Below are 8,022 nucleotides of genomic sequence, written 5' to 3'. Positions count from 1 at the left end.
GGGGGGAGAGAGAGCGACGGGGGGAGAGAGAGCGACTGTGGGGGGGGAGAGAGTGCGACTGTGGGGGGGAGAGAGAGCGACTGGGGGGGGAGAGAGAGTGACTTGGGGGGGAGAGAGTGCGACTGGGGGGGAGAGAGAGCGACGGGGGGGAGAGAGAGTGACTGGGGGGGAGAGAGAGTGACTGTGGGGGGAGAGAGAGCGACCTCCCCCCCCTCTCCCTCAAACTCCCCACCCTCTCCCTCACACTCCCCCCTCTCCCTCACACTCCTCCCCGCCCTCCCTCACACTCCTCCCCCTCACAATCCCCACCCTCTCCCTCACACTCCACCCCACCTCCTCTCCCTCACACTCCCCCCCTCCTCTCCCTCACAATACCCCCCTTCCTTCACACTCCCGCCCTCTCCCTCCCTCCTCTCCCTCACACTCCTCCCCCCTCACAATACCCCCCCTCTCCCTCACACTCCCCCCCTCCTCTCCTCACACTCCCCCCCTCCTCTCCCTCACTCTCCTCCCCTCCCCCCCTCCTCTCCCTCACACTCCCCCCTCCTCTCCCTCACACTCCCCCCTCCTCTCCCTCACACTCCCCCTCCTCTCCCTCACTCCCCCCTCCTCTCCCTCACACTCCCCCTCCTCTCCCTCACACTCCCCCCTCCTCTCCCTCACACTCCCCCCCTCCTCTCCCTCACACTCCCCCCTCCTCTCCCTCACACTCCCCCCTCCTCTCCCTCACACTCCCCCCTCCTCTCCCTCACACTCCCCTCCTCCCTCCTCACACTCCCCCTCCTCTCCCTCACACTCCCCCCTCCTCTCCCTCTCACTCCCCCTCCTCTCCCTCGCACTCCCCCCCTCCTCTCCCTCGCACTCCCCCCTCCTCTCCTCGCACTCCCCCCTCCTCTCCCTCACACTCCCCCCCCTCCTCTCCCTCACACTCCCCCCCTCCTCTCCTCCCACTCCCCCCCTCCTCTCCCTCACACTCCCCCCCCTCCTCTCCCTCACACTCCCCCCTCCTCTCCTCACACTCCCCCTCCTCTCCCTCACACTCCCCCTCCTCTCCCTCACACTCCCCCCTCCTCTCCCTCACACTCCCCCCTCCTCTCCCTCACACTCCCCCCCTCTCCCTCACACACTCCCCCTCCCCACTCCCCCCTTGAGCTGAGCGGCGGCCGGGAGCGGGAGAGTGGGCTCTCGCGGGCGGGCGGGTGGCGCAGGTGCGGTCAGTGCCAGTGGAGCGAGGCGCGGGCGGCGCAGGCGTGGTCAGTGCCAGCGGCACGAGGCGGCCCGCGGGGAGCAGGCAGGGAAACCCCGCGGCCCAGCGGCCGTTAGCGAGCGGCTAACTTCGGGTGGCCCGCACTCACAGGAAGAGAGAGAGGGGGAAGTAGAGAGAGAGAGAGAGGGAAGAGGAGAGAGAGGGAAGAGGAGAAGGAGAGAGAGGGAAGAGGAGAAGGAGAGAGAGAGAGAGGGAAGAGAGAGAGAAATTTTTTAAGCTTCAGGTCTGCCTGCAGCGGGCCTGGAGAGCAGCCCCGAGTCCCCCCTGCGCGAGGGTGAGGAGGAGGGGGGAGGACGGCGGTGGTTAGGGGATCACTTAATTTCCTACTGTTGCTAAACACAATTTAAAACTCAAATAAATTGTTATTTAATTCCCTAACACATAATTCAAATATTTACCTTAGTTCCCTAACACACAGAAAGTGTGGGGAAAAAATCGTGAAAAATCAAGATGGCGGCCACTCACCTCGGTTCAGAACGATAAGGCCCGCCCACACACGCACCGATTGGTCGACCGTCAGGTCACCGAAGCATAGGATTGGTCAATCGTCAAGTCACTCAACACTCAACTATAGGATGGCACGCACCAGGAACCCGCCGTACGATTGGTCGACCTCGATGTCACACGGTCGCTAATGAGATGCTAATGAGCGGAATGTTGAACGTTTTTTGGATACCGCGGGCGCGATCTTTGTCCGGCCGAAACGTAAATATGCCTATGACCGGTCCGTAATCGTAAGCTTTCTTTTGACGTGACGCGCGCGTCGGTACGCTCTATAACTTTGAAACGTATAGAGAACGGACAGACAGACAGACAGACAGAAGAGGTCTTATATATATAGAGATTTATACAGAATATTAAACTCCAGCCCAGTTATAGGGTTATTAACATCAGCAGAAACAAACCCCAACTGCCACAGATTGAACAGTCCTGGATGTGATTAACAGCAGCAATATAAGCAGAATCCAACCCCTGCAGTCACTTGTGAACTCGCTGGTGTCTCAGGAGGGTGGATGACTGACTGAATCTCTTCCCACACTCAGAGCAAGTGAACGGCTTCTCCCCAGTGTGAACTCGCTGGTGTGTCAGCAAGTTGCATGAACGAGTGAATCCCTTCCCACACATGGAGCAGGTGAAAGACTTCTCCCCAGTGTGAACAGGCTGGTGTATCGGCAGGTTGGATGAATCAGTGAATCCCTTCCCACAGACGGAGCAGGTGAATGGCCTCTCCCCAGTGTGAGTGCATAGGTGTCTGAACAGATCCTTTGTCCTTTTAAAGCTCTTCTCGCAGTCAGAACATTTAAATGGTCTCTTATCAGAGTGAACAAGTTGGTGTTCAATGAGGCTGGAGGAGTTAGTGAATCCCTTCTCACAGACAAAACAGGTGAATGACCTCTCCCCAGTATGAGTACGTTGGTGTTTTAGCAGGTCATTTGTGCGCTTAAAGCTCTTCTCACAGTCAAAACATTTAAATGGTCTCTTGTCAGTGTGAACAAGTTGATGTTCAATTAAGTTCGATGAATAAGTGAATCCCTTCCCACACGCAGAGCAGGTGAACGGTCTCTCCCCAGTGTGAGTGCGTTGGTGTCTCAACAGATCCTTTGTGTATTTAAAGCTCTGCTCACAGTCAGCACAATTAAATGGTCTCTTATCAGAGTGAACAAATTGATGTTCAAGGAGGCTGGATGAACAAGTGAATCCCTTCCGACAGACTGGGCAGATGAACGGTCTCTCGCCCGTGTGAGTGCGTTGGTGTCTCAACAGACCTTTTGTGCGTTTAAAGCTCTTCTCACAGTCGGAACATTTAAATGGTCTCTTATCAGAGTGCACAAGTTGGTGTTCAATAAAGCTGGATGAACAAGTGAATCCCTTCCCACACACGGGGCAAGTGAACGGTCTCTCATCAGTGTGAACTCGCTGGTGTGTTTGCAGTTGGGATGACTGAGTGAATCCTTTCCCACACTCAGAACAGGTGAATGGCCTCTCCCCAGTGTTAACTCACTGGTGTCTCAGCAGTTTGGATGACTGAGTGAATCCCGTCCTACACATGGAGCAGATGAATGGCCTTTCCCCAGTGTGACTGCGTCGATGAGTTTCCAGCTCAGATGGGTAATTGAATCACTTCCCACAGTCCCCACATTTCCACGGTTTCTCCGTGGTGCGGGTGTCCTTGTGTCTCTCCAGGTTGGACGAGCAGTTGAAGCTTCGTCCATACACAAAACACATGTACGCTTTCTCCCCGCTGTGAACAGTGCGATGTTATTTCAGGCTGTGTAACTGGTTAAAGCTCTTTCCACAATCAATGCACTGGAACACTCTACATAAGAACATAAGAAATAGGAGCAGGAGTAGGCCAATCGGCCCCTCGAGCCTGCTCCGCCATTCAATAAGATCATGGCTGATCTGATCCTAACCGCTAATCCACTATCACAGAACCATCTCCTGAATCTAACAGAATTAGACACACGAAATAGGAGCAGGATCAGGCTACACGGCCCCTGGGCCCGCTCCGCCACCCACAGGGCCATGACCGATCCGAACCTCGACTGATGTCCAAATTCCTGCCCGCTCCCCATAACCCTTTATTCCCTTTACTTCTAGGAAACTGTCTATTTCTGTTTTAAATTTATGGAATGATGTAGCTTCTACAGCTTTTTGGGGCAGCATATTCCATGGACCTACCACCCTCTGAGTGAAGTAGTTCCTCCTCATCTCAGTTTTGAAAGAGCAGCCCCTTATTCTAAGACTATGCTCCCTAGTTCTAGTTTCACCCATCATCGGGAACATCTTCCCCGCATCCACCCGATCCAACCCCTTCACAATCTTATATGTTTCAATAAGATCGCCTCTCATTCTTCTGAACTCCAATGAGTAGAGTCCCAATCTACTCAACCTCTCCTCATATGTAATCCCCTCATCCCCAGGATTAACCGAGTGAACCTTCTTTGTACTGACTCGAGAGCAAGTATATCCTTTCTTAAGTATGGACACCAAAACTGTACGCGGCATTCCAGGTGCGGTCTCACCAATACCTTGTACAACTGAAGCAATACCTCCCTATTTTTATATTCTATCCCCCTAGCAATGAAAGCCAACATTCCATTGGCCTTCTTAATCACTTGCTGCACTTGCATACTAACCTTTTGAGTTTCGTGCACCACGACCCCCAGATCCCTTTGTACTTCAGTACTTTCCAGTTTCTTGCCATTAAGATAATAACTTGCTCTACGATTTTTCCTGCCAAAGTGCATAACCTCACACTTTCCAGTATTGTATTCCATCTGTCAAATCTCTGCCCACTTACTTAGCCTGTCTATGTCCCCTTGCAGGTTTTTATGTCCTCCTCACTCACTACTTTCCCTCCCATCTTAGTATCATATGCAAACTTTGATATGTTACACTCGGTCCCCTCCTCCAAATTGTTAATATCGATTGTAAAGAGTTGGGGACCCAGCACTGACCCCTGCGGAACACCACTAGTTACTGATTGCCAGTCTGAGAATGAACCATTTATCCCAACTCTCTGCCTTCTGTTAGATAGCCAATCCTCTATCCATGCCAGAATATTACCCCCAATCCCGTGATTTTTTATCTTAAGCAATAATCTTTTGTGTGGCACCTTGTCAAATGCCTTTTGGAAGTCTAAATACACTACGTCCACTGGTTCCCCTTTATCCTATATGTTACTTCCTCAAAGAACTCCAGCAAATTTGTCAAACATGACTTCCCCTTCATAAAACCATGCTGACTTTGTCCTATTAAATTATGATTATCCAAATGTCCTGTTACTGTCTCCTTAATAATGGACTCCAAAATTTTACCTGCCACAGATGTTAGGCTAACTGGTCTATAGTTTCCAGCCTTCTATCTACTGCCCTTTTTAAATAAGTGTGTTACATTAGCAGTTTTCCAGTCTGCCGGGACCTTTGCCGAGTCCAGGGAGTTTTGGAAAATAATTACCAATGCATCCACAATCACTCCATACCTTCTGCCCCTTCCTGACACGCTCTGGTTTTTAATTTCCCCACAGCTACCTAAGTCTCGGGTGTGAGTGTCTCGGTACTTTTCCAGTCACACTGATGTTTGAAATCTTTTCATACAGATAGAACAGGCAAACATTTCTCCTTCCACATTCAAAGGCTGATGATATTCCCTGTAAAAGCAGTTTACAAAAGCCATCACTGTAAGTTCAGGATAAAAATGCAGAACAGATAATTCCAGTTTCTATGGAACATTCTTTCCTCTGTTATAGCATAGATTGTACAGCACAGAAACAGGCCAATCGGCCCAACTGGTCCATGCGGTGTTTATGCTCCACACGATCCTCCTCCCATTTCTCTTCATCTCACCCTATCAGCATCTCCTTCTATTCCTTTCTCCCATGTGTTTATCCAGCTTCCCCTTAAATACATCCCTGCTCTTCACCTCAACTACTCCCTGTGGCAGCAAGTTCCACATTCTCACACTCTCTGGGTGAAGGAGTTTAATCTAAATAGGACTTTCCTGGGCAGCCAATGAACACTGTTGCCTCGTTCGTGTGTAGGATTCGCAAAATTGGACTTTTTATTAATAAGGGTCAAATGGCAGAAGAGGCTGTGATTTTAAAGACTGTTTTAAAAGAAGCCCAGAAAAAGGGCATACAAAATGGCCACCATACCTTGTGACCAGCTTATTGGGACACTTTAAAATGGTTCCTGCGCAACCTCAGACAGCTTTGTGGATTCAACCCACAGCAAGTTCTGGAAGCCGTTTTTGAGAGAATGAAACCAGACCCACACGTATGCATATGGATTAGATGCAGATCCAGTCAAGATCGGCCTGGAGACAGAGGCCATCAAAATGTTGACCCAGACAAAAGGGGACAATTTCATATTCATGAGAACAGCACCCAGTTCTAGATAACGAGATCAGCAGGACATTAAAAACAATGAAGGTAATTCCAGACCAGAGATGGGCCTTTACCAGCCATCGAGAACATTTTAAAATATAATAACTACCCCGCTGTGCTCCCAGCCCGCCAAAAGTTAAACAAAGACTAACCTGATTTTGGGTGGGAGACGGAAGCTTCTGGGAGAAAGGTATATCTGGAAGACTTTTCGGCAGTTGGGGAGAAAAAGCTTGAACACAGACACTGGTGGGAGAGAGAGCTTGAATCCGGACACTCAGAAGAAGAAGCAGGCACTCGCAGGAGGAAGAAGAAAGCCAACACCAAGAAGGCAGTCTCGAAGCCAGCGTCCCGCCCCGGGGAAACACATCGGGAGATCATCGACCATCCCCGGGCCATTGCCAGAACGAGAGGCCATCGACCCAACTTGGGAGAAGAAACAAAAAAATAAAAACCCCAAGAGAAGAAACCTTCCAGCCACCCTGGTTGGAAGGAGAAGAGATAAAAACAAACTGAAGAAGCGATGGGAGCCAGCCCAAGGCTCCTCTGACCAGGGTCAAGCCAACGATCCTCAGGCCCGCCGGTGTCCAGTTGCCCCCAACCCCCACCTCAGGAGAGAGGTGTGGCGCGGCTCGCAGGGGCTCCACGATCCACGTGCAGAAGAAATGCCTGAAAGGACCAAACACAGACTCGTTTTCAAAACCTTGTACTTCCTGGTGGGATTGGTGAGCATGTTTCTGGCCCTTCACAATCAGATCTAGATAGGTTTAATAAGGGGGTGGATTTAAGGGTACAATTAACATGAGTTGTTGTCCCTCGATGTTCCGTGTGTTTCCTTATTTCATGATGATCTTTGTAGAGTATAAGATGCCTGTATTTGCCTTAGTACTGTGTCGTTATGACTTATTTTGTGTTATTCCCTCCCATGTACTCTCTTATCTGCTTGCATTTGATTTGATATTTTTCCTTATGCAATAAAATTTCATTTTGTTTCATCAAACTTGGTCTACAAGAGTTTTCTCTACATTGTAGTTCCTGCCCCAAAGGCCAGAGTATAGAATCTAAGGGGTGAGTGGGTCGAACCACTCAAGGTTTTACTGTGCAAGAGAGAGAGGCCTCAGGGACATCTCTCAGGAAAACCCCTTACAGAAAATGGCGACCACGGCAGGACTCTGGCAGCAGGATTGCAATGTAGTAGATCCAAGTTCGAATGGTCGAAATGCAATGGATGAGAGGATAGCGGATTATGTCTTTGGCAAGGTAAATCTCACTAAACAGTGGATTTCCGATCTCTTGCTGGATGGGCGTCCAGTGGACACAGCCATCAGGTGGACAGAGAGCAAAGAGCATAAGAAGTCAGTGGAGAAGGCAGTGTGGCTGATGCATTACAAGAAGCAGGTCCAGATCTTGGACCGGGTCGTTGCAGCACAGGCAGCCAAGATCACAACCCAGGCAGCAGAGATAGAGGAAAAGGCGATGGGAGGGGAAAAACTCATCACAGTGCTTCACGTGCTGAATCAGGAATGCCAAGTGGTAGCTAGTCAACATCAGGCCAGGATAGAGTACCTGGAGTGCCAGGTTACTGAGGCAAAGATTAATGAAATGAGGATACGGGAGAAAAACGCCCGCCTCGCACAACAGCTAAGAGTGCAGGAGGAGACAGTAGTGGAGGTTAAGGCAGCTTACAAGCTAGCCCTCGAGCACGGGTTCGAGAGCATAGGCCACGGCCCCTGCCAAAAGACCATAGAGGACCTAAGAACGGCCCTAGTTAAGGCAAAAGGCATGGTGTGTCTCGTCAGCCCAAAAGCTAGTCTCATGGACTTTTTAAAGTAATCAAAACAGCCGATTCCAGCTGAGGTAATTGTGGTGC

General features: G+C 50.5%; 1 pseudogene; it reads right to left on the bottom strand.

Moving 5' to 3' along the window:
* LOC147118804 (uncharacterized) overlaps positions 1-3,493 on the bottom strand; it is a 56,112-nt pseudogene extending 52,619 nt beyond the window's left edge.
* Positions 3,494-8,022: the final 4,529 nt, after the last annotated feature.

This window comes from Somniosus microcephalus, chromosome 4, assembly GCF_052327205.1.
Source record: "Somniosus microcephalus isolate GS21.2 chromosome 4, FLI_Smic_1.0, whole genome shotgun sequence".
Classification (NCBI taxonomy): Eukaryota; Metazoa; Chordata; class Chondrichthyes; order Squaliformes; family Somniosidae; genus Somniosus; species Somniosus microcephalus.
Note: the sequence above shows the minus strand (reverse complement) of the source record. Positions and strands in the feature narration are given on the sequence as shown.